We start from the raw sequence: 27,925 nt of genomic DNA, 5'->3' as shown, positions 1-27,925 counted from the left end.
GCTCAAAGGGCACGCTGTTTAGCAGACAGCAAAGCCAGTTAACAAGGCAAAGCAAGAGAAGAAAGACTCCCAGTGGTGGGGGTTGTTATCTAGACATGCTTGCCACACCAATTGTTATGGTCACCCTGCAGAGGGGAGATGGATTCCTTCACCTAAAATTTGCTTCAGATGTCAAGACTGATGACATCATACATGCACAGAAAGGATATGAAAGGCACATAATGAGGCTTTCTGGGGACAGCAGATAGATTTCTAAGAAGGTCCAAGAGCAGGTTGAGAGAGCTGGGAAATAGGTTGGGATTTCATAGTGGTTTTTAGTGGGGCTGGGATGCAGGCTCCTAAATGCATGGGTTAGTAATTGAATGTTTTGAATTTTCTGATGTTACCAAAGAGAGAGCATCTGAGCTTTCCTATTAGCTTACTCGCTGCTGGGGCAGAAGGGTAGGGGGAAGGAGTGAGCTCTAAAGCTGTCATCAATCAAATATCAAAAATTGATTCTCAGATTCTGAATTACAAGAGGATGGGAAAAACTGTATGGTCTTATTTGCTGTTTGAGATATGTCTGTTTATAGAAAATGCTGGTTGTCTCATTTTTATGTAAAGAGTCTTTTTACTTGTGTTAAAAACCATGCTTTCTTGCTCTCTTTTTTTATTCTCAAATTTTGTATGATCTGATATAAAGATTTACTACAATACTGATTTACTAAGTCTTGCAGCCTTCAGTTACTATTCTTGAGCCCAGCTCAAAATCATGAATTCAATCTGAACTTTATTATGTTCTCATACAGAATTTATCTGGGAAGTCAGTCAACCAGAAGGTCATGAGCAAATAACTTCCTCATTTTGGACAGTCATTACATTTTATGACTTGTCTATAACCACATATGTAAATGGTTCTTAAAAAGGTCCAATGTAAAACTCAATTAGTGGGTGCATTTGTGAGAGTTCTCATAAGAGTGTTCTCTTCTTCAATTATGTAGATGAGCTTGGCCGGCTCTGGCCTTGCAGTTTGAGGTGGTGGTTTGGCATCATTTAGACATTGCCTACTGGCATGGATCTTCTACTACACTACATTTACTTTTTAAATTGTCTGGTACAAAGAGAATGTAGGCCCTGGCCAGTTTGCACAGTGGTAGAGTGTTGGCCCGATGTGTAGATGTCCTGGGTACAATTCCTGGTTAGGGCACAAAGGAGAAATGCCCATCTGCTTCTCCACCCCTCCCCCTCTCACTTTTCTCTGTCTCTTTCTCTCTCTCATATTCTATCCTTCTGAAACCATGGCTTGATTAGAATGAGTTGGCCCCGGGCACTGAGGATGGTTCCATGGCCTGTGCCTCAGGCACTAAAAAATGGCTCTGGTTGCAAGGAGGAAGGGCCCCAGATGGGCACAGCATCACCTCCTAGTGGGCTTGCCAGGTGGATCCTGGTCAGGGCACATGTGGAAGTCTGTCTCTGCCTCCCATCCTCTCACTGAATTGAAAAAAAAAAGAATTAAATTCAAGGAAGGCAGAAATTCTTTTTTTCTTTCTTTTTTTTTTTTACAGAGACAGAGAGAGAATCAGAGAGGGAGGGATAGATAGGGTCAAACAGGAACAGAGAGATATGAGAAGCATCAATCATTAGTTTTTTGTTGCAACACCTTAGTTGTTCATTGATTGCTTTCTCATATGTGCCTTGACCATGGGGCTACAGCAGACTGAGTAACCCCTTGCTCAAGCCAGCGACCTTGGGTTTAAGCTGGTGAGCTTTGCTCAAACCAGATGAGCCCGCACTCAAGCTGGTGACCTCGGGGTCTCGAACCTGGGTCCTCTGCATCCCAGTCCAATGCTATATCCACTGTGCCGCTGCCTGGTCAGGCTCTTTTTTTCTTTTTTATGGTTTGGTTTATTATGCAATAATAGCTACTGAATAAATATTTGTAATTGAGTTCCTTGAGAAAAATTTTCATCTTTTATAATTAAAAATAGTTAATTATAATTTTCATAATTTTAAGTGTAATTTCAGCTTCAGCATCTTGGTGTCCCTCAAACAAAAAATACCATGATGATTGTTTACATTTAAATATATTAAGACAAACAGTTATAAGCAGCAATCAACTAGAAACTGTAGAAGAGATCATAGATAAAGCAATTTGTTAAGCTTAAAGCAGTATACATATTAATTATATTTATTTGGCACATCTGCTTTTAAGTATATAGAAATAACATAACCCGACAACAGGATGTATATTATAGTCAGTCTTCAAAAAAACTAGATATGTAAGATACTTATTTCAGTATATTCCACCCCCAACAGTTTCTCTTCGTTTCCATTTCCTTGTATTGCTGGAAATGATGTATATGTAAATAAAAATAAGAATTTGGTATTTAGACTACCAGGGGTTGAATCCTGGTTTTACATAAATATGTGACTGGGCAAGTTACTAACCCTGTTTGTGACTCAGTTTATTTATCTGTAAAACATGGCTAAATAGGACTATCTATCTCTTAGAGTTATGGTGAAGATTCCATAAGATAATGCACATAAAGCCTTTAGCATAGTTTCAGGTACATAAGATTAGTGCTCAATAAATTTTAGTGATGACTGAGCTCATTGTGGTTTTCTTATGCACTTTCATCACCTCCTTTTAAAAAGCAAATTATTCCTTTAATTTATACAGTCTCTTTATTTTCCAATTTCAAATTTCTAAGAAAAAATATATGGTGACTCAGATTACAATTTTGAGCCAGACCACAGAGATTATAGCTACCTGTCCTACTCAGCCCTAACCAATCAGCGGATGGGGTGGGTTGTTACTCAAAAGGTATAAAACATGGCTGCTTAGACCATAGAGCTGTGGGCCTAAAGACCAACATCTTTAGTTTGGTAACATATATGCAATTACACATATCTACAAATACTCATGTATATGTATCACTTGTTTTTAAATAGTTGCTTGAATCTATAATCAGATAACATGTAATATCAATTCACCCACTGTTTTTCATCCGACAGCCTGTAGACTGGTGCCCGTCTGCCAGAAATTTTGTGTTAGTTCGCAAAAGAGTTAAACCAACCTGATGTTGTATGAAAGTTTTAGATCCAATGATCTTAAGTCAAATTTGATTATATTCAGGGTGATTGTCACTTATCAGCCTGTATCATCAATGAAAATACTACTGAGGTTGTCTTAGATATCTTTGGAACTTGTAGACTCATTTGAACAACACTTTGTGCCATGCAAAGCATTTACAAATCATGCACAATAGATGTGGAGTTCAGAAATCAAGAACCATGTTGCACTGTTATGTGCAGTAAGATAAAATTTACTCGTTGTGTGTTTCCATTGCCTTATATTGGTAGATTATTTTTACAGCTCTTAGTACCAAATCTATCTATTTTGTATTCAATTTAAATTCTTCTCAGGATAATTAAAGAATATCCTCTCTTGTATTTTTCTAGATTTATCCATCTGGATAACATAATATTAATTATAATTTTTCAGTCCAGATATCTACATGTGAAAAGAGTAAACCAGAAGTCTTTAATTTAGGATGTTATGAGGATGGCAGAATTTGTTGGGAATTTCAAACTCATTTCTCTAATAAGATCAACATACACTTGAATAATAAATGACTAATGAGTTCCAGTAGTAATCTCATTTCTCCTTTAACCTCTCACTGCGGAAAGCCTCTGAATTGGTTCTAATAGGACCGTCTCTGGATACCATATAGTTTTGTTTTGTACAATCTCTACTAAGATCTCTCTCTTTCTCTCTTTTTTAATTTTTTTAGATTAAGCATAAAGAAACTTAGTAAAAGGACATTAGATAGTTTGTAGATCTTCTGGTTAGCTCAAGGATCAATCAGGATCCAAAGTGATAAGAAATAGGCAAGATCCTAAAGAAAATAATGACCCTGGATACTGGTTCTTCTAGGCACCTGCTACCACTGCCCACTTCTATAACAACTGCTGCCAAGCAATAATCTCCCACTGACAGACCACATTCATATCAGGATTTTATTTGTAATACTCAACTTATCTAAATCGTCATGGTTAAGGAAAGCCTTTGCAGTATCTCCCACTGAGTTACTCACAAAGACTGATTCATGTTGTCGAATTTGGAGTAATGTATTAAGCACTAAAAACCTTGGCAAATCATTTTGGCTAAATTCCTCTCAATTAATCCTTTCAACCCTCTTTTTTCAACTTGGCTCATGAAGATAGATCAGGTAAAGTTAATGTCTACAAATTCTTTAAGCTTATCTGAAATGCAAATCCTTTGTGAGAAACTATAATAGTGTCTCATTATCCACATGTAGCGAATTAAGGGCAATGGATGGTCACCAGTGTTCTACATCATTGATTGTCACTAAATATTCAGCTCAGACTGTTTTGTAGCTTTTGTTAAAATATCAGTCCACATTTTAATCAATATACTTATTAATTATCTATGTATTGTTTTATTAGAAAAAATGCTATTTTCTCTCTAACAAAGTTTGTATCTCAAAAAGAAATATAAGAATTGAGCACAGTAGTAATTAAGCACTTACTCTATGCCAGGCACTGAACTACCCTTTGAATTAATTCCTAAGTCTGATCCTTAGCTTTTTCATCCTCCAGCTGCAAGAAATGAGTATCTGTTTATTGGCTGGAATGGAGATCTTCTGACTCTTATACTTTGTCATTACCTGATGACTAATCTCCCTCAACCTTTCAATGTTGTTTTTTTTAATACACTGATATTCCTTAGCATTAACATTCCAATTCCACAGTACTTAAAAAAAATTAAATAAATGTTTTATTCTAGAATAGTTTTAAATTTACAGGAAAGTTGCAGAGCTAATACAGAGAGTTTCTGTACTATATTGATGAATCAGTTTATCCTATTGTTAACATCTTACATCACCATGATATATTTGTCATGTATAGACATCAGATCTACCTAGCATTTTTCTGGTCTGTGACTAATTTCATAGAATTTTCTTGTCCTCAGTGCTTGATATTTTTAGACATACTGGTCTTTTTTTTTTTTTTTTTCAGAATGCCCTTCAATTACTTTGTCTGATGCTTCTCTCATGGTTAGACAGAGGTCATAGGTTTTTGGGAGAGACTGCAAAGTCAAAGTGCCATCCTCATCACATCCTCAAAAGGGTGTGTGCCATCTAATAATTATCCTTGACCAGCTCTAAGAGTCAATGTTGGCCAGGTTTCTCCACTGTAAAGCTTTCTCCCTTCCTCTTCTTTCACACTCTTTGGATGCAAGTCCTGAAAGAAGCTCAGCCTGGAGAGTAGGAGGGATGAGATGGTGGGGTAGAAGCTGTTTCACTTTTTTTGGGGGGGGGAAGATATCAACATAAATTACTTGAAATTTTTCTATAGGAAATTGTCTTTTTCTCTTCTATTTATTTATTTATTTATTTATTTAATTTTTTAAATTCAGCGAGAGGAGGCGAGGCAGAGACAGACTCCTGCATGTGCCCCAATTGGGATCCATCAGGCAAGCCCACTAGGGGGCGATGCTCTGCCCCTCTGGGGCCATTGCTCTGTTGTTTTATGGAGCTTTTCCTAGCACCTGAGGCAGAGGCTGTGAAGCCATCCTCAGCATCTGGGCCAACATACTCCAATCCAGCCAAGCCATGGCTGCAGGAGGTGAAGAGAGAGAGAGAAGTGAGAGATGGAGGGGTGGAGAAGCAGATGGGTACTTCAACTGTGTGCCCTGACCGGGAACTGAACACAGGACATCCACATGCCAGGCTGACACTTTACCACTGAGCCAATTAACCAGGGCCTATTTATTTATTTAATAATTAATTTATATCAGTGTGGACACATGAATATTTATTTATATTTTGGCTTATAATCCAATATTCCATTATTTATTTTAAGTTGTTCCACATTTGGCTATTGGGAACTCTTCCAGGTTCACTCTTGTATCCCTTTGGCTTGTACTTTTTTCATAGTGTTTGTAATTATGACATCCCTTCATTCTCTCAACTGTCTGAGGTACTGCATATGCTAGTGCATTTCATCTCAGGTCACCTATCAAAGTTGTGCCAGTCGTTTCACTACTGCGTGCTAGGTTTTATTACTAGTAGTGGGATCATCTAGACAGGTTATCCAATCCAAATTCTATCTTAAAGACTGTTTTCCAGAATTCTTTCTGGTATCCACTTTTCTAGGTTGGATTCCCAGGGAAATATATTCTTAGTCAGAGAGTGATTTTTTGGGAAATGCTTTTAGGAAAACACCTTCCAGGAGGTTAGGAAAGCAGCATGGGCACAAGATAAAGCCACTTGTGCGGCTGTGAAGTTGGAATGATCCTACAGAAATGTCTCAAGTTAAGACAAAGAATATGTATGTTTTGGGAAGATGGGGATGGGGAAAAGTCCCCTGCATTCATTGAGGAAGGGGCATAACTGGCAGAGAAGCTCTCTTTAGCAGTAGGCCATTTTTTCCCATTCTATTCTATTTACTTATTTATTTTTAAAATTTTATATAGAAAATGATATTTAATGGTGACATTGATCATTAAGAGTACATAGGTTTTAGGTAAAGATTTCTATACCATTTGAACTGTTATGTTGTTTACTCAAAACCCAAAGTCAAATCATTTTTCATCAACTTATATTTGTCTGTCTTTACACCTTTACTCCCACTTCCTCCCCCACATCCACCTCCCCCACATCTTCTTCCCCCTGGTAACAGCTTTACTTTTATCTATGTCCATGAGTTTCAGTTTTATATCCCACCTATGTTGAAATCATACAGTTCTTAGCTTTCTCTGATTTACTTATTTCATTCACTATAATGTTTTCAAGGTCCATTTATCTTGTCATAAATGGCACTGTCATCCTTTCTTATGGCTGAGTAGTATTCCATTGTATATATGCACCAAACCTTTTTTATCCAATGCTCTATCGAGAGACACCTTGGTTGTTTCCATGTCTTGGCCACTGTGAATAATGCTATGATGAACATGGGAGTGCATGTGTCTTTACTACCAATGTTTTTAAATTTTGGGAGTAGATACCCAGTAGAGAGAATTGCTGGGTCATATGGTAATTCTATTCTTAGTTTCTTGAGGAACCACAATACTTTCTTCCATAATGGTTGTACTAATTTTATTCCTATCAGCAGTGAATGAGGGTTCCTTTTTTTTCCACAGCTTCTCCAATACTTGTTATTACTGTTCTTGTTGATAATAGCCAACCTAATTGGTGTGAGCTAGTATCTCATTTTAGTTTTGAGTTGCATTTCTCGACTACCTAGTAAAGGTGAGCATCTTTTCATATATCTGTTGGCCATTTCTATGTCTTCTTGCAAAAAGTTCAGGTCCTCTCCCCATTTTTTAATTGACTTGTTTGCTTATTTGTTGTTGAGCTTTGTGAGTTCTTTATATATTTTGGATATTTACCCTTTATCATAGTTGTTGTTTGCAAATGTTATCTCCCATTTAGTTGTGTGCCTATTTGTTTTGTTATCAGTTTTTTTTGTTTGTTTGTTTTTGGGCTTTTTTTTTTTGCTGTGCAGAAGCTTTTTAGTTTGATATAACCCCATTTATTTATTTTTGCCTTTACCTCCCTTGCCTATGGGGTTAAATTCATAAATTATTCTCTATAGCCAAAGTCTCTGAGTTTAATATTTATCATCTTCTATATAATTTATAGTTTCAGATCTTATATTTAGGTATTTGATCCATTTTGAATTATTTTTTGTATAGGGGAACAAATTATAGTCAAGCTTTATTCTTTTGCATGTGGCTTTCCAATTTTCCCAGCACCATTTACTGAAGAGGCTTTATTTTCTCCATTGTGTGTTTTGGCTCCTTTGTTAAAGATTATTTGTCTCTATATATATGGTTTTATTTCTGGGATCTCGATTCTATTCCATTGGTCTGTATGTCTGCTTTTCTGCTTATACCATGCTGTTTTGATTATTGTTGCTGTATAGAATAATTTGAAGATAGGTAGTGTGATACCTTCAGCTTTATTCTTTTTCTTCAGGATTGCTTTGGCTATTCAAGTTTTTAGTGGTTCCATACAAACCTAGTGATTTTATGTTCTATTCCTTTAACAAATGACATGAGATTTTGATGGGGATAGCATTAAATTTGTATATTGCTTTGGGAAACCTGGCCATTTTAAATATATTGATTCTTCCAATTCATGAACATGGAATATTTTTCCATTTCATTGTGTCTTATTCCATTTCTTTCAATAATATTTTGTAGTTTTCAGTATATAGGTCCTTCATATTTGTTGAATTTATTCCTAGGTATTTTATTTTTTTTGTTGCAATTATAAAAGATATTGTTCTTTTTTTGTTTTGTTTAGTTTTGAGTTCATTCCTGAAATTTTGTCGTTGGCTTATAGGAAAGCAACAGACTTTTGTATATTGATTTTGTATCCTGAGACTACTGCACTGGTTTATTGTTCCTAATAGTTTTTTGATGGAGTCTTTGGCATTTTCTATATACAGGATCGTGTCATCTGCAAAAAGTGATACCTTTACTTCTTTCTTTTTCCCAATGTGAATACCTTTTATTTCTTTCTCTTGCCTGATTGCTCCAGCTAAAACTTTCAGATCTATGTTGAATAAGAGTGGAGAGAGTGGGCAACCTTGTCTTGTTCTTTTCATTTTGGGTTTTGTTTTTACAAGTCTTTCCTCTTTTTTCCTTAGTGAGTCTAGCCAGTGGATTGTTGATTTTATTGATCTTTTTGAAGAATCAGCTCTTTGTTGTATTATTTTTTTCTATAAATTTTTGTTCTCTATTTCATTTAGTTCTGCTTCAATTTTTACTATTTTTTTCTTCTGCTGTCTTTGGGTTGCTTTTGTTTTTCTTTTACTAGTTTCTTAAGATGTGATGTTAGGTTGTTTACTTGGGATCTCTCTTGTTTCTTGATATAAGCCTGTAATGATATAAGCTGCCCCTGTATCACTGCTTTTGTTACATCCTAGAAATTTAGGTATGTCGTATTGTCATTTTAATTTGTCTCTCTCTATATATATATATTATGATCTCTGCTTTTATTTCTTCTTTGACTCAGTCATTTTTTAGAAGTATATTGTTTAATTTCCACATTTTTTGTGGGTTTCTTTTGCTCCTTTTTGCAGTTGAATTCTAATTTCAAAGCCTCATGGTCAAAAAACATGCTTGGAATTTGTTGATGTTACTTTTGTGACCCAATATATGGTCTGTCCTTGAGAATGTTCCATGCACACTGGAGAAGAATGTATAATCTGACGCTTAGGGAGGAAACATCCTGTAAATGTCTATTATATCCATTTGGTCCAGTGTGTCATTTAAGGCCAATATTTCCCTATTAATTTTCTGTTTGGATTATCTATCTAAAGCTATCAATGTTGTATTGAGATCTCCAAGTATGCTCATGTTTTTGTCTGCTTCTATTTTTAGATCAGTTGGTAGATGTCTTATATATTTTAGTGCTCCCTGGTTTGGTGCATATATACTAAAAAGTGTTATGTCTTTTTGATGCAATGTCCCCTCTATCACTATGGAATGTCCATCTTTGTCTCTGGTTACCTTTGTTTTCTTGAAGTCAGCATTTTCAGATATTAGTAAGGATATACCTGCTTTATTTTGGATATTCTTTTCTTGGAGAATCGTTTTCCAGCCTTTGACTTTGAGTGTACTTTTATCCTTGCAGCTTATATGTGTCACTTGTAGGCAGTATATGGTTGAGTTTTGCTTTTCTGATCCGATCTGCTACTCTGTGCCTCTTTCTTGGTGAGTTCAGTCCATTTATATTTAGGGTAATAATTGACACTTGAGAATTTCCTATAGCTATTATATGCTTTGTTTTCTGGTAACTCTGTGTCTTATTTGGTTCTTCTATTTTGGGTTTCTGTTAGTTGTTTTTGTGTTTTGTTAATGCATACTTCTTTCCCCTGTTTCTTTTTCTTTTAAGTTGTGTATTTCATCAGTGGCTTTTTCATGGGTGGTTAAGAGAAAAATGTTCATATGTACAAGAATTCTTTGTCTTATGAGTACTTCTATACTCCATCCTCTTTTGCTACTACAGCTTTTTTCCTCTCCTTTTTTATGTTGTCACAGCTTATCCTTGTTTTTATTGTGACCTTGTTGAAGCTTTTACTTTTAGTTTTGATTTGTTTTGTTCTTTGTGTCTGATCAAATAACCCCCTTGAGTATTTCCTGCAGTGGGTTTTGTTTGTTTGTTTGTTTGTTTATTGGTGATAAATTCCCTTAGCTTCTGTATGTCTGCAAAAGTTTATTTCCCCTTCATAGTTGAAGGATAACTTTAATATATATATATTTCTTGACTGGTAATTTCTCTCTTTCAGTGCTTTGAATGTTTGGGTCCACTCTCTTCTGGCTTATATGGTTTCTGCTGAGGAGTCTGATGATAACCTAATGGGCTTTTCTTTATAGACTATGTTCTTTTCCCTAGCTGTCTTGAGGATGCTTTCTTTGTCATTGATTTTTGACAATTTTATTACAAAATGCCTTGGAGTAGGTCTGTTTGGGTTGAGGTAACTCAGCTCTCTGTTTGCTTCTTGAATATGAAGGTCTAACTCTTTCCAGAGGTTTGGAAAAATTTTGTTCATTATTTGTTTAAATAGGACCTCCATTCTCTTCTCCCTTTTTTTTTCTAATATACCCATTATTTTTATATTGCTCTTTCCAATGGAGTAATACAATTCTTGTAGAACTCTCTCAGGTTTTTTAATTTATGAGTCTTTCTCTTCTTTTTGTAGCATCTCTAGCTGCCTATCTTAAATGTTACTGATTCTTTCCTCTATCTGAGTTGTTCTTTTAGGTAAAATTGCTACCTTAGTCTTCAATTTATATACTGAGATCTTCATTTCTGTTTTCAAAGTTTCAATCTCTTTTCTGAGCTCATTATGTTGTCTATTGGTGTTTTCTTGCATCTCGTTGAGTATTTTCAGAACTTCAATTTTGAATTCTTTGTCACTTAACTTTAAGGTTTTCATGTAATTAAAATTGTATTTTTGGAGAATTTTTATTTTCTTTCTGAAATATGTCTCTTTCTTGTATAGCCATGATATTTGATTTCTTCTTTCTTGATGACATTTGAGAATGGTATTGTTAAGAACTCTTAAAAAATTAATAAAATTAAAACTTAAAATAAAAATACAATAAAATATAAATATTTAAAAATTTATGACAAGTAGAAAATAAAAACCACAGAATATAAAGATCAAAAACAAAAAGAAATAAAAAACAATCGAAACACCCACAAAAAATGGGAATAAAAATTTAAAAATGAAACAAAATGAAAATAAAGAAAGAAAAAGAAGAAAAAGAATAAGAAAGAAAAAATGAGAAAAGGAGAAAAAAATTAGAAAAGATATTTTGGTTTTTAGAGGTTTCTTCCAGTAGGTGTCACTGTATTACAAATTTTAGCTCTGTGAAATTCCTGGGCTGTCCTCCACTTAGATGTTGCTGTTGCAATGGTATAAGGGGGTGCCACAGTCGTATTGGTGTGTAGGCATGTTGTGTAGTCTTTACGCCTTCACTTTTCCTGCTTTACAGGTCTAGCAATGGCTACTTCAGGCTTCTGGGCACTCCTACCCACATCTCAACAGACTGGAGAAGCAGTGGGCCATTTTAAAGAAAAGGCTGTACTGTGGATTGACAGCAGACAAAACTCCAACAGCTGGAGAAATGAGGCTCAGTCCTAAAGGGAAAACCTGGGCATTGCAAGACAGTACCCACCATAAATAAAAAATGTGCCTGATTTATTATTTATAAATATACTTGGTTACTATAATTTCTCTACTGCCTCATTTGCTGCATAAGATAAATTAGTAGAGTAGCCATCCAATGTGACTTTTTCCTCCTACATTTTGAACAATTCCTTTCATGTTACTGACCTGTAAAAGCCCGTGGTGACATGCAAGATAGCATTTTTCTGGAAGCAATTTACTAGAATTAACTCGTCCATACTTTTCCTGTTTATCTTGATTCCAGCCTGATACCACATTTTGATTTTGCCTCTCTGGCTTCAAACTGGATTTTCTACATTTCTAGACTTTTCCTTGGAATTTGAATTATTACTGTCACAGCCAATTGGCATTTCTCAATTTCCTTCTGCTCAGTGGACTGTCTCATCTGAGCTATTTGGAGTAGATTTCAAATAGTGGAAAGGGAGAACTTCTCTAAACATGTTTATTAGAGAGGAAAGTTTTACAATAAATAAAAATACTAATGCTCAGGCTTACTCAAATCATTCCTTCAAATGCCCCCTATGTTGTGAGACAATTATGATACAGCTGACCCTATTGAACATATTTAAAGGCTACGGAAAGTCTAAAGATTGAGCCAAAAAGATAAAATAAACAAAAAAAGAAAGATTTGCTCTCAACCAAATGCTAAAATACTAGATAGAAATGTCATAACAAATATATTAGGATGGATATGTCATTAGAAGAAAACTAAAATAATATTTGTTAAGAAACACTTGAAAATTTTGAACTTGCTTTTCTAACAAGTGGAGTTCCTCTAAATAAACCAACCAGTTAATTGTATGATATTCCTCTGTTACTGTTCATATGTTAATACTGAGTGGAACTTAAGGAAAACTCATAACTTCCCCTTTTTTCCTACCTCCACCAAGTCTACTTATCAAAATGGTATTCCATTGTCTAAATCTTTTAGTCTTTTATATAATATTTTCCATCTTTTTATTATTCTGATAAATTTCTGTGAATTTTCTGCCATTAACACAATTGTTTGTATTTAATCTACTTAACATATTAGGCTTTTAATTTTAAAGCTACTTTTTTCACAACTTCTGTTTAGTACATTTCAAATCTATCTATTTTTTTTTTATCATAGCAATAGCTTATTTTCATGGCATTTTTTATTTATTCTGACTAATAATTTTACTCATTCCTACCTGTGGTTTTTCCAACATATTCAGTAATGTAAGTTCTTGTGTTGGCAATACCTTTTTCTTTTTTCTTTCTTTTTTTTGGTATCTGATGTTTCTCACTGGTGCTGTTTGCTTTTTTTTGGTGATATTTCTGGAAATTTTTGATTCATCTTTCAGCTTCCTCTTTTATTTCTGGTGCCTGATGACTTCAATATTAGTGTGCTAGTAAATGTTTAATCCCCACTATTCTGATAAAAAGTGCTCTGATTTGTAGTATTTGCCAATTTCATGATGTAAATATTCCTGCGATAGCCAATTTTAAACAAGAGAAGTGGTGTCATTAAGCATAGAGTTGGGAAGAAATGTGCACAATCAGCTTCTGATAGAAGTCAATGTCACAACACCACTGGCAATTTTTTTTAAATGTAAATTCAGCTGTCCATTAATGTGTTTTGGGTTACAGCTGACTCAGTTCATTTAGAGTTTTGTGAAGTAAGAGTTTTCATGTTACCTAACTCTTCCAGGTTTCTAAACCAGACATAGTGCTGTATGTTTAAAATTAGGAAAGCTTAAATATGTTTGTGTGTGTTATAATTTTTGAGTTGGTGAATTTCACCATTTCAACATATTTTATTTTATGTCATTTTTCTTCAGACTTCACCCTATTTCTTGTGCATTTGCCTCATTCTCATCTTTTACATTCTAGTCTCTATCTGTTGCTTAAGTCCTGTTAGAGAAGCTATCAAATAATTTTTGTGGATGCAATCGTCTTGTTACATGAAAAATATTTTAAGAAATCCATAACGTTTAGAGGTAGATAACTACAGATTCCTTGGAAAGAGACACAATTAAAATTACTTATTAGAAAGTATTTTGTGTGTGTATATACTTATAATTAGAAACAGTAAAATATTTTTGATTTTACAGTGAAGCTAATGATGTATTTCTAGATGATTATAAATAACGTACTCTAAATCAGAGTTTGGCAACACTTTTCTATAAAGGAATAGATAGTCAATATTTTAAGCTTTGCAAAGCATTTAGTCCCTGAAACAATTATTCAACTACATCGTTATACTGTGAAAGCAACCACAGACAATATTTAAACTAATGGATGGCTGGTTTCAGCAAACTTATTTATAGAAACTGGTGGTAAGTGGAATTTGGTCCATGGACCACAGTTTGCTAATCTCTGTTCTAATAATCCATGGACCTAAGGACTTGATATTAATAATATCTTTAAGGGAGCATATGCACAGTTCTTATAAAGAAATTAAATGTAATTCTATTTTCTATATCAACACTTGAAAATATAATTACTAGTTTCAAGAAATGTTTATTTTACTTTTTTTTTTTTGCATGTACTTGGGAGAATCCTTATGGTCATAGAAGAGGCATAGTGTTTTTTTTAATTAACAATGAACTGTTAAGAGAGTCACTTGTAATTACAAAATAATTTCTAGATAATGAGTTTGTTAAATACTAATTCAACTTAGAAACTATTTGACCTTAAATTTTTTTTTTGTGATCAATAGTTCATTTGGTTTTCCCTTGTATATATTATATTTCAGTGACAAATTATGGGAGCCTGGAGTTGCCCAGAACAATTTGATTTTTTGCATTTGTGAGAGTTCTCAAACCTCCTGTGGTTAAGTTGGCACATCTCACATACAAAAGAATCTAAGTATTGATCTAAGCTATTCAAACACATCATAGTTGCACTCTTTCATAGCAGCTGGTCTGTACCAGTTAAACTTAATAAGTTCTTAAGTGTACTTCATTCATACAACGCGGCCTATTGCTTTTCTCAGAGTAACCATTAAGTTGTATAGGCATGGAATGAGGAGAAACTCAGTATAGTACACAGCAAGGAATGCACATATGGGGCTTTTCCCAGAAGAACAACCAGTAACTGAAAGCACTAAACTCCCCAATTATGATCCCCTCCCTCTTCAAGCTACTCACAGGTCCTGTATTGCACCAAGATATTGTCACTAATTTCACTTTAGACTAGTATTGAAAAAATGCTCTACTATTTATGTTGTTCCTTTGTAATGGTGCCAAATGCTCTCTGCCACACTATCAAGAAATATAGTTATCAAACTAGTTTTTTGTAATTCACTGAGATTATCATACTGAAATTCTTTTTCTTTTAGTGCTCCTTTGTGGAACAGAAGGTTTTGCATTGACTGAGTGACTTAGTCTCATGCTAAAGTTGAAGTCTTTATAATGCAAACTAGGGAAGGTCAGGATGCTTGCTTTTCATAGAAACATTGTTCATTCATTAAAAATTAAAATACATTGTTCATTTCAGGTGGTGGGCTGGATGCCATTATTTCACACATATCCAGTTCAGCAGTAGAAAATGAAGGTATTCCTTCTGGGCAGCACTTCTGAGGTCACCGTGCTGAACACTTCCATACTTCCACTACTGCAACCTCCTCATTCTTAATTTTTTAGTATCTAATTTATTGAAGAGCAATAGGTTTTACTATAAAGATTTAATGAAGATACTTAGATTTGTGCTACAGAAAGAAAGAATATTTAAAATTTGATTCTTATTCAATAAACATTTGTTCGATGTTAACTATACACTAAGACTCATGTTGGGTCCTGGAGTAGTGAACAGGAATAAAGCATAATTACCTTCCCTGAAAAAAGGTGGTAATGTAGTTTGGAACAGGCATATGATAAAAAGTCATGATATTATAAGATAATCATACTGCCTGACCTGTGGTGGTGCAGTGGATAAAGCATCAACCTGGAAATGCTGAGGTCACCGGTTCAAAACCCTGGGCTTGCCTGGTCAAGGCACATATGGGAGTTGATGCTTCCAGCTCCTCCCCCCTGTCTCTCTCTCCTCTCTCTCTCCTCTCTAAAATGAATAAATAAATAAAAAAAAGATAATCATACTAAGAGCATGTACAAAGTGCTGTGAGAAAACTGAGGGAAAGATGGAAGAGTGGCTGGGAGAACACAGCCTCATTTAATGCATGCTACGAGATAATGAAACAACAATGGAACAACACATTTCAAATGCAGGAAATGAAACTTTGGAAAATGGAAATAAAATTAAAATACCATTTATAATAACACAAAAAACATAAGTGCTTTAAAATAAACTTAAAAAATGATGTGAAAAGCCTATAACTGAAAATATGGGAGTACAAAGCAATCAACAGTTCAAATGCTATAGAGATGTTTACTGGAAACCTATGTACTCATATTGATCAATGTCACCTCACTAAATTTAACTTCTAAGTAAACAAAACAACAAAAAAGCAAGTCACCTTCAGATATGTACTTCACTGAGGTTGCCACTAAGCCTGATGTTAGCACTGAGAGGATCTCAACTCCAACCCAAGCATCTGTTTTCTGCTATTGTAACAGTGAGCCATTCTACACAATTCCCACTGGGCAGGAGTGCTGCAGATACCAAGTGTGCACAGGACTGTATTCAGCACTGAGAAGGTAAAAGGCAAGTTGTGTTCCTCATGAGTTTATAGCTACATTTGGGAGAAGCATGCAAAAAAAAAAAAATGATAATGCAAAACAGTACATGAAGCAGGGCTGAGCTGAACCAACCAGACAAGAAGATCAATCTGAATTTAGGAAGAAGTGTGAGGTGGAAGACCAGATGTGGAAACTGAGAGGGTCTCCAAGAAGTATCACAAGATGGGGGTAGAGGCTGGGCATTCTGGTGGGGAGACTTAAAATGTCTAAAATTGTACCTAGCAACTTCATCTCCACATCAGCCTCTCTATTCCCCAAATATTCTCTAAAAATTAAAAAATAAAGAAAATATATAAGTAAATATAAAATAATTTACTTTGTAATTTCTTTAAAATAAAGTTGCTTATTATTTATTTATTTATTTAGTGAGAGAGAAAAAGAGAGAGACAGGAACAAGAAGAGAGATAGATGAGAAACATCATTTCATAGTTGTTGCACCTTAGTTGTTCATTGATTGCTTTCTCATCTGTACCTTGATGGGGTGTAGGTGGGGGCTACAGCAGAGCTAATGATGCCTCACTCAAGCCAGCAACCTTGAGCCTAAGCCAGCAACCATGTGGTCATGTCTATGATCCCACGATAAAGCTGGTGACCCCATTCTCAAGCTAGTGAGCCTGCTCACAAGCTGGATGAGCCCATACTCAATCTGGCGACCTCAGGATTTTAAACCTGGGTCCTCAGCATCCTAGGTAGGTGCTCTATCCACTGTGCCACTACTTGGTGAGGCTAAAATTGCTTGCTTTCTTTTTTCTTTTTAGTAAAAATAATAGCAATGTGTTATGAAGCTTATAAAATATGTAAAATATGTATAAGTAAAATATATGACAACAATAGCTCTAAGGACTAGAGGGGAAAATTGAAGTATACTATTATAAGCTTTTAAAATTATATGTGAAGTAGAATAATATTATTTAAAGCTAGATTACTAAAAATTAAAAATGCTGTTTATAAATTCTGGAACAACCATTAAAGAAGAAGAAGAAAAAGAAGTATAACTCACATGTTATTAGATAAAATAAAATGGAAAGCCAAAAACTACTCACTTCTTACAAAAAAGGTCTGGGAAGGAGGATAAATGGAAAAAAGAATATAGGGGTAAGTTACAAAATAAACAGTATAATGATAGACTTTAACTCAATACCATCCATGATTACTTTAAATTGTAAGTAGATAAATACATCTGAGATCATCAGCAATCATAATCATCTCATTATTTCTATTCAACATTGTACTATTGGTAGGCCAGTTAGGCAAGAAAAATCAGATTGGAAAAAAAAAAGTAAAAACTATCTTCACTTTTCTATGTCCACAAAATATTTACTAGATTTAATAAATGAATTTAGCCATGTTGTAAAATATAAGACCATTTACAAAAATCAACTTTGTTTTTTAAAGAAATGAGCATTTGGGAAATGAAAATTAAAAATATGTCATTTATAATAGCATCAAAAATATAAATGCTAAAGAATAAAATTAAAAACAACCATATAAGGTCTATGTATTATAAACTACAAAAATATTCCTGAGATAAACTAGAGAGAAATAAAATAGACAAATTTGCTATGATTGTGCATAAATACATTCAATATAGTCAAGACATTTATTGTTCTCAATGTGACCTATAGCTTGAATGTGATCTCAGGAAAATTCCAATAGGTTTTTTATTTCAAAATGTCAGGCTGATTTTAAAATTCATGTGAATGTATTATGAAATTGTATACTTGAAACCTATATAATTTTATTAATCAATGTTACCCCAATAAATTCAATTAAAAACCCCAGAATGACTCTATGGGGCTAGAAGCTGGGACAGTAGTTGCCTTTGGGAGGTGTCCTAACTGGAGAGGAAAGAACGGGGCTCATGAAAGCATGAGTATCATTCTAGTTCTTGATCTGGGTACTGGTTGCATGGAGGTGTTCACTTTGCTAAAATTCATCAAGTTGAATATGTGACATAGTGTGTAATATGTAGATTATGCACTAATAAAATATGGTAAAAACAGAAAAGACAAATAAAAAATAAAATTAAATAAAATTCATGTGGAAATTCACAGACCTAAAGTCCCCTTAGTAAAAAAGAAGAAAAATTTCAAGACTCATTTTAAAGCTCCAGTAATCAAGACAGGATGGTTTGGGATAAAGATAGACAACAACTCAGAGGAATAGAATGCATTCTTAAAATAGACCCACACTTGTACAGTCAATTGATATTTTGACAGAAGCAGTGAGGAAACTGTATGGGGAAAAAAATAATCTTTTTAGCTAGGATGCTTGAACAACAATGAACCTCAACATATCTATCACACCAATGACTAAAGTTAATCACAGAGGTATCATAGGCCTCAAAATAAAATTTGTTATGTAAAGCTTCATAAAGAAAATGTAGAAGAATATCTTATGAACTTGGTGTGAACAAAACCTAGAAAACACTAATAATAAAAGGAAACTAAATGATAAAATAAATTTCATAAAAATGAAATGCTGTTTACTAAAAGAAGCATTGCTAAGCTGACTATTTAAGTTACAGACTGAAAGAAAATACTTATATATGCATCTGAAAGAGAATGTTCACAATTTGTAATAAAAAGATAACTTCTTCTCTTCCCACAGTCTACCACAAAATGAGCAAAATACCCAAAAAGACACTTTACTAAAGAAGATAAATAAATGGCCAATAAAAACAGGAAAATTTTCTCAACATTAGTAATAATCAAGAAAATAAAAAAGGCCCTGGCCGGTTGGCTCAGTGGTAGAGCATCGGCCTGGCGTACAGAAGTCCGGGGTTCGATTCCCGGCCAGGGCACACAGGAGAAGGGCCCATCTTCTTCTCCACCCCTCCCCCTCTCCTTCCTCTCTATCTCTCTCTTCCCCTCCCGCAGCCAAGGCTCCATTGGAGCTAAGATGGCCCGGGCGCTGGGGATGGCTCCTTGGCCTCTGCCCCAGGCGCTAGAGTGGCTCTGGTCGCGACAGAGCAACGCCCCCTGGTGGGCGTGCCGGGTGGATCCTGGTCAGGCACATGCGGGAGTCTGTCTCTCCCTGCTTCCAGCTTCAGAAAAATACAAAAAAAAAATAAAAATAAAAAATAAATAAAAGCATAACAAAATATCACTAAACACCTAGTGGAAAATATTTAAAAAACTGGTAACATCAAATGGTAACAAGAATGCAAAGCAACTGAATGTACATGTATTGCTATAGGCAGGGGCAGACAATAGTTGTGTTGGCAGTTTTTCATAGCTGGAACATATTCCTATCTCATGATGCAACAATTCCTTTTCTGGGTATTTTTCCCAAGGGACATAAAAACATACTTGTGTAAAAACACATGTACATAAATGTTAATGCAGCATTATTAGTATCCAATAAATAGAAATCCTTCAAATGTCCAAAAGTAGAATGGATAAACTGTGATACTTTTCTACTCAGCAGCAAAAAAGAATAATTACTGACATTTACACCAACATGGGTGAATACTTAAAGAATATTGCTATGCAAAAGAAATCCAACAACAAAAAAGAGCATACACTATGAATAATTTCACTTATATGATTTTTATTGATAGAACAAGAAAAACTAATCTATAGTGAAAGAAGTTAGAACATTGTTGCACAAGGAATGGGGAACTATTGTCCAGTAAAAGGCATAAGTGCTTTCAGACTATTCTTTATTTTCATTGGAATGTGAGTTACATGGATCTATTCATTTGTCAAAACTGTGTACTTAAAAACTGTCCATTTGTAGGTTTTATAACCTAAACTGCTGAGCCCACTGCTAAGTGTAGGTTATACCTGAATAAAAATTAAATGAAAGACATTTAAAATGTAAGGCAGAGGTAACTATCTGGCAAAAATTATACATGAATCACATGGAATGCAGTAAAATAATCTCATAAATTACAATTTGAAGTGTAAATTATTTCTTTCATTGTTGTTTTATTTTTTACTTACTTTTTTAGTATTTTTTTTTTTCCTGTGGGAGAATTTATTTTCTCATCTAACAGAAGTGTAGAAGAAGAAAGATCTAGGACTTCTTCATTCAATAGTTTAATGTTGTCATCAAACAAATCTATTGTCTTCCTTTGCATTTCTCAGCACTTCTTCTCAAGGTAATTTCTTATTAGTGGCTACATTAATGTTTTGGTTTCAGGCATCTGAGCATAGGCAACAATGCCCAACAAAGGAATGAAAACCACAATTTCCTTGTGTCACCTGAACTTTATTATATCATGAAATATTTAAGACATATTAAATAACATGCAATTAATATATTTAGGGTGTAAAGAATTATAATGAAACAAATATGCATGACTTCCACCCAGATGGAAAAAATAGACATAAAAAATACCTTAGAAAATCTCTGTAATGCCCCTTTCCATCGGCATTCTTCTCAGAGAGCCATCGATCTCTTGAATTTTTCATTTTTCTTATCTTTTGCTTCTTAAAATAGTTTTATCATAGTAAAAAAGTATACCTAAAGAAGAAATTGTTTAGTTGTGCATATTTTGGAACTTCCATAATTTAAATTACTGTCTTTTTCGCTCTATAATAAGATGCACGTTTTTTTTTTTTTAAATAAATTTTTATTAATGGTAATGGGATGACATTAATAAATCAGGGTACATATATTCAAAGAAAACATGTCTAGGTTATTTTGTCATTAAATTATGTTGCATACCCCTCGCCCAAAGTCAGATTGTCCTTCGCCACCCTCTATCTAGTTCTCTGTGCCCCTCCCCCTCCCCCTAACTCTCCCCCTGTCCTCCCTCCCCCCACCCCTGGTAACCACCACACTCTTGTCCATGTCTCTTAGTCTCATTTTTATGTTCCACCAATGTATGGAATCATGTAGTTCTTGTTTTTTTCTGATTTACTTATTTCACTCCTTATAATGTTATCAAGATCCCACCATTTTGCTGTAAATGATCTGATGTCATCGTTTCTTATGGCTGAGTAGTATTCCATAGTGTATATGTGCCACATCTTCTTTATCCTCATTAGTTATTAGGGAAATGCAAATCAAAACTACAATGAGATACCACCTCACACCTGTTAGAAGATGCACGTTTTTGCTGGGCATGGTGGCGTGCGCCTGTGGTCCCAGCTATTCGGGAGTTCTGGGCTGTAGTGTGCTATGCGGCTCGGGTATACGCACTAAGTCCGGCATCAATATGGTGACCTACCGGGAGCAGGGGACCACCAGGTTGCCTAAAGAGGGGTGAACCGGCCCAGGTGGGAAACAGAGCAGGTCAAGATGCACTTTATTCCCCAAAAAAGTGGAGGAGAAAATGTCTGTGCATCTTATGGAGCAAAAAATATGATATTTTATTAAATATTTTAACACACCTTTTGGTTCAAAATTTTTTTTTCTTATTTTTCTCCTTAAAACTATAGGTGGGTCTTATGGTCAGGTATATCTTATGGAGTGAAAAATAAGGTAACATGAGTTTTTTTGATTTATTTAACATGTTGAAGACATTTTGTCATATTGACACTTGTTTTTTTATTCAACCATATTGTATTCCAATGAATATATTACCGGAACAAGTCAGGGTTTGAATTGCCCATCACTGCCCATCAATCACAAAGATGGATCTGAGTGATATGAGTATTTTTTATTCATATTGCCAGCAAGCTGAGAAGGCAGGGTTTTCATATCCGAAAGAACTGCCTTAGCAGTCTTAAGCTGTCTGAACAGTGTATATTTCTTGGGGGAAAGTAATTTATTATTGAGCATGAAGTTAGCCACTTAGCAGTCCATGGGAGGTGGGAGTCTGGCCTGCAGGAATGCTCCCTGAAATGTCCTTCTGACACTTGCACAAGTCTATCAGGCATCCTTGAAGTTTCTCTGGGATGGCTGGGGTCTGGAGCCTCTGGGAGCCATCTGTGCCTCTGAGAACTTTCTGCAAGAGAACTCCCTGTATTTCTTTGGCAGTAAAGTTTAAGATTTGTAATCTAAGCTTCTATTTATCAATAATGCCTTAGCTCCTTACAAGAAATTCTGTAACTGGGTCCCTACAAGAAATTATTGTAATTTAAACCCTTACATAATCTTCTATTTATTCCAACAAAAAGCTGCTATTACTGAAGTCAAATTTCTTTTAAGTTCCTCATCAAATAAGCTATAGTTTATTTATTCACTGTTTCTTTAAAAATATTTGTTTCTTTCCACTTTTAATTTTTATTACTTATTTTGATTTTACAAAAATATTCTAATGAACTGTTTTTTTGTGTATATTCTGGGAGTAAAACAGAAGAGTTTCTCTAGGAATATGCATAAGAGTAGTAGGCTATGCACAACTTTATTATATAATGCTATTTTCCCTCTAAATTGGGTTGTTTTAATTGCTAAATCTATTGGCATTGTATAAATATTCCCATCTGATCCATCTTGCAAATATTGAATGTTATAGTTTTAAATATTTATCAATTTGATGGGTAGGTATAAAATACTATCTCAATGTGGTTTTAATTTACACATATATGTTTTCTTTTCTAGGAAATGTCTTTCATATTTTTTGCCCATTCTTTTATTGTGTTTTCTGTCTTCTTGTCTTTTAGGAGCTCTTTAAAGATTCTGGATAAATCTTCTATTGGTTATACATATATTCCCAATATTTTTCTAAATTTGTGGCTTACTTTTTCTCTATTAGATCTTTTCACAAACAGAAATTATAAATTTTAAATAGTACATTTTATTAGTAATTTTCTATATAATTTAACATATTTATATATTATTTATAATGTACTTCTCAGATAGCCAACTACATTTCATTCTATAATAGTTAAAGTTTGCCCTTTCCTGGAAATGTTAATTCATTTGGAATTGTTCTGTACATAGTATGAGATAGGGATGGTCCAGAACACTAAAGACTGTGAGATGTTACACTATTTGCAAGCTAACAAGTTAGCCTGCCACAGCTTCATGGATACAAGCAGAAAGCAACATTCCTGGGTTAGATACAAAGGTACTTATTACTCACATCAATAGTAATAGCTAGAGTGTCAACATTAATGACAAAATTTTGGTCCCCAATTCCTACAGGGCAACTCAAAGAAGGTCGAGTGACTACTGAACATACAGTTATGTTACAGAAAAGGAGGCTAAACCTCGGGGAACTCAAGTCTTTATTAATGGTTGTAAGCTGGACTTACCTTAGCTCCAGAGAAACACATTATCTATATTATACTGGAAAAGTAACCAAACTTGGCTTTTGCTCTGCGGGAGATACTATCTTTCTCTTGCAAGTCTGTTTGCTGTATAACCATCCTTAAGAAGATAATTGGGAGTAAAGGCATCCAATGCTTCTGTTTGCAGGACATGCAGAAATGTGGGAGGACCATAGATAATTGTCTCCCAATAGGGAAGTGCTTTCTCCCTGTCCATCTCCAAATTTATGACCAATTATCTCAGCAGGATTTAGTGCATGGCTTAGTTTTCCCCACGTATATTTAATATATTAAGTTTAAATGACTATATGCCACGGTGACAACAAACTGCTCAGAGACCAGATGACATGCTCCAAGGGGCTGAGGGGAGGCAACAGCCCCTGTCAGCAGAGCGAAGGACTGAAGCCCCATCTCCAGCCTTATTCAGACATTTATTAGCCAGTACAAATAACTCAAGGAAGCAGACAGCAGAAGTTTTCAGGGGGTGAAGTAAAGGACAAAGGACATGCTGACTTTTAATCTCTGTTTTGAGAGCCTAAACATTTCTTGTTCCTGAATCTTATCCTGCTATTTCACTCTTTCCAGGACAGGGTTAGAGAGGCCCCTGGACTCCCATCTGCTCAGGACTTTCATCCTAGGGCGCCTTGCTGTCTCTAATTGTTTTCCTAACTCTGCATGTCTTACATATTCCCCTTTTTTGTTTTAGTAAACATTAACAGAGAGTAAGATGGTTAGGTGGTTGCAGTGGAAGGTGAAGGGCAAGCATAGAGGGAAACAGGTTTTTAGGGGTTATAGGCATGTCTGTATTTTGCAAAACTTTTTCAGCACACCTGATTGGATGTTTTAAAGTATCCCGGTGATGTCAGGTGCTCCCTGAGTGCTCTGGAGCAAGTTAAGTGTCCTCATTTTTGTCTTCACTTCTGGAGGTTGATTCACCATCAGCCTCTGGATCTCTAGAACTGGGTTTCTTTCTAGGGGCTGGTGCCAGCTCATGATAAGGCTTCATGTTCCTCACTGGTATTCAAAGAGGACCTGTTGATGACAAAATTGCAACATATCCTCACTTCCAGGTTAGCAATTGGACTAGACTCTGCCACTCCGGGCCAGCTAATACATCCCAGTACAACACAAGAGGCTTAGGGCTTTGCTCAGCTAGTGTAAAATGCCTCTCAGCTGCAGTAAGTCCAGAAGAGGAAATGTTTAAAAATGAAGAGTAAAAAAAGCCTTATACAATTGTTCTTATAGGGTGAGTCTTGCCTCCTGACTCCCGCTTTTTTGTTTGTGTAATTGGGGCTTAGGAAGGCTGTTGGCTCCTTCTGTAATATCTGTAAATTTGGGTGAATTTTTTAAGCTCCTGAGGCCCCTAAGAATGGTCTAATGCCCTGGTTCTCAAAGTGTGCACCAGAGTGCACTGGTGTACTGTAGAAGATTTCCAGTGCGCCCTATGGTATTCCAGAGAAATATGTGCCTGTTGGAGACCAAAAAACCAACTTGGTTTTTGGAGTTGAGATTTTTGGGGGACAGAGGTGTGGGGAATTGGCTGTAAGCTGACAATCTGGCCAACCCTCCACTTCACTTGCTTGATTAGGTTGCAAAAGGCTGTTAAGCTGTGGTTAGATTGTTTACACTGCCACCCTGTGTACCCTGGAAAGCCTGAAGGCAAGTTTCTTCTGTCCTTTGTTTGGTGTAAAGTTAAGATTTCCTAATGGCCTCACTTTGCCCTATAAATAAAGCAAGATGCAGTTTTGGGGCTTGCTTTGTTCTTGCTAGAAGCAATTACAGGGCCCTCCTGATCCCATATTTTCTTAATTCCACATGTTTTCTTAATTCTACATATTCTCTTAATTCCGCACCGTTCCCACTTGGGACCTGGAATAACTAGCTGCGCATGTGCCCAGATATAAAAATAAATATAGTTACTCTATTATACCATTTCATTACGGAAATACCATTCTTTTTGTTAACACATCATTATTATATTTATTATTAACACATCATTATATTATTTTTAGATAAATACACCCAAATAAAATGAATAAATTTCTCAAAAAGAAGTGTGATATTGAAGAATCCAATTCTGGAAGTGAGCAAAAGTTAAGTGTAAATAAAACAGGACTTGAAGGCTCATGGACAGAATTTAATTTATAGCATTTTCCATCACTTAACACTGAACAACATGACTGGATTAGAAACCCATTCATGTAAGCTTCAAGTGAATTTGGTTTAACATTAACAGAAGAAAAACTGGCAGCTATATCTACTGATCGTGGGTTGATGATTAAACATAAAGAATTGTCTCTTGAAGCCTTTTGGATTTCTATAAAAGAAGAATATGGGACAATATCTAAAAAAGCTTTGAACATTTTACTATAGTTTTCTACATCCTATTTATGTGAATTAGGATTTTTTATCCTCCATACAATTAAGCATAAAAAGAGAGGAATTCTTCAATATATTGATGAGGAAATGAAAGTTTGCCTTTCAAATATATGCCCAAACATTGAAGAAATCATTAGGACACATCAGGCTCATGTTTCTCATAAACACAAGAATGAAAAAACTTAACACATTCCTGCCGGGACCTGCCGAATTTACTAAATCTTACTAAGAATGTATCTATGTATATAAAAAGATAACTTTTTGTCGTTTTTAATTTTTTTAACCCTTCTTTTTTATGAATTCTAAAAAGCATAACTCAAAATATGTAACATAAAGATGATTTTTAATGTCAGAATAAATTTAATTTAGTCATATTTATTTCATTTAATTACCATAAAGGCACGCTTGAACTTTATATTTGTTTCTTTAATATTCGACTTAATTACTATAACATATTTCTCAGAAATTTGTATATCGTGCATCTACAATTATTTGTAGGGTTTGAAATGTGCCCTAACTTCAAAAAGTTTGAGAACCACTGGTCTAATGTTTCTTTTTATTTTCCTTTCAGAACAATCTCATTTCTAAAGTCTTTCCTTTTTTTCCTTTTCTCACCTTTTCTACTTTCTCAGTTCCTTCTTTTTTTTTTTTCTCTGCACAAACATTTTTTGTTTTTTTGGTTTTTTTTTGCTCTGCACAAACCTTTTTGTTTTTTTTTTCCAAGAATTTCTTACATATTCTTGTCCTTTCATTCTTCCTTGAATTAAAAGTCTACACAAGTTCCAATGTAAAATATATTGTTTAGACTTTCCTCCTGGATTGTTTTGCTTGCCTCAGAAGTTTGTTTAAAATATCTTATCAGAAGCTTTCTGCAAGTGTCTCCATTGGGACTTCCCACCATACATAGGTTCTAAGCTTTGTTTCCTGTACTCTGCATGCTGCTCTTTAGAAAGTAAAGTTCTAGTCTTCACACATCAGCAGATGGCCTGTGGACAAGTGGCAGTTTCAGCTCTTTGACTTCTCTGCATAGATCCTTTTATATTATTTTCAGCACCTCCGAATGTATCTTGACATTTTTGGGCAGGTCAGCTATACACTTTAAAAATATTTTATATACAGTATTTCATCTAACTTTTTTAAGAGATTTGTCTTGAGAGTGGTTTTCAGGATATCTAATCTTTTATATTGCCAGAAACAAATCTTATGTCAATGTGGTTTTAAAATTCTTCAATCTGGCCTTGGCCAGGTAGCTCAGTTGAGTAGAGTGGCATTTCAATATGCCAAGGTTGTGGGTTCAAGTCCCAGTCAGAGCACATATAGAAATCAACCAATGAATGCATAAATAAGTGGAATGACAAACGGATCTTTCTCTCTCTCTCAAATCAATAAGTAACTTTAAAAACTGTAAAAATGTAACATTCTTTAATCTTACAGAATTGTGTCATGCACACAATTACTATTCAGCAAAATATGTTTAATTGAACTGAATGAGATTTCATTGGATTTCTCTGATGCTGCCTCATAATTCTTAAGTAAGCCAGTGCCTAATTTAGCATTTACCTATACCATCAAATAATTTTATCCTCTCCTTAAAAAGTTACAGAATTGTAAAGTATTTCTAACATACAGAACAGAGTATAACTGAAATATTTGTATTTACCACCAAGGTTTAACAGATATAAACATAGTGCCCTATTTTCTTTAGTCTATGGTTATATAGTTATATAACAAAGCAATGTATATATCCTTTTGTATATTTTAAAATTTTACATTAATAATATAGTAATTTTCATACTCTTTTGAAAGTTGTTTTTCCTCCTGTTCAATATCATGTTTGAAAAAAATTTATGTTGATCTCTTAAGTTCTAATTCAATTATTCCAATTCCTGAATGTAATTTTATTATAGATTACATTTTATTTAATAGTCCTTTTTTTCTATAATAAACATCCTTATATATATCCTTTTGAGAATATACTTGAAAATTTTTAAATTAGGTGCCTAGTAC

General features: G+C 34.6%; 1 protein-coding gene across 5 annotated transcripts in view; it reads left to right on the top strand.

Annotated features, from left to right (window-relative positions):
• MAPK10 (mitogen-activated protein kinase 10) overlaps positions 1-27,925 on the top strand; it is a 335,359-nt gene that overhangs the window by 141,163 nt on the left and 166,271 nt on the right. The gene's annotated exons all lie outside the window — the stretch shown is intronic.

Source organism: Saccopteryx leptura, chromosome 5, assembly GCF_036850995.1.
Source record: "Saccopteryx leptura isolate mSacLep1 chromosome 5, mSacLep1_pri_phased_curated, whole genome shotgun sequence".
In the NCBI taxonomy this organism is placed as follows: domain Eukaryota; kingdom Metazoa; phylum Chordata; class Mammalia; order Chiroptera; family Emballonuridae; genus Saccopteryx; species Saccopteryx leptura.
This window is presented reverse-complemented; position numbering and strand designations above follow the sequence as displayed.